The sequence below is a fragment of the Canis lupus genome, chromosome 9 (genome assembly GCF_048164855.1).
Source record: "Canis lupus baileyi chromosome 9, mCanLup2.hap1, whole genome shotgun sequence".
NCBI classification, from domain to species: Eukaryota; Metazoa; Chordata; class Mammalia; order Carnivora; family Canidae; genus Canis; species Canis lupus.
Window position 1 is genome coordinate 12,642,156 of NC_132846.1, and position 310 is coordinate 12,642,465.

The window sequence follows — 310 nt, forward strand, 5'->3', positions numbered from 1 at the left end:
CTAAGGAAATAGCTAGAAAATACATAGAAAAGGAATATTTATCCTTATGCTACATGCGAAATAATCTCAAAACACTTCCCTAAGTGACTCTACTGTACTATATAGGCTATGTGAGATTATGAATGCATTGAGTTTGCTTAATATGATACTTTAGGGAATGTGGTATAATTGAAAGCTTTGGAGATAAAACTAGCATCAATTGAGTTGAAAAGTTCCTTTTTAAATAAGAGCTGTTAAATTATACTGCAAAATGCTGGAGAAAATATTACACACTTTCTAAAGTGAAATTAATGTCTCCCTCCGCATTGCT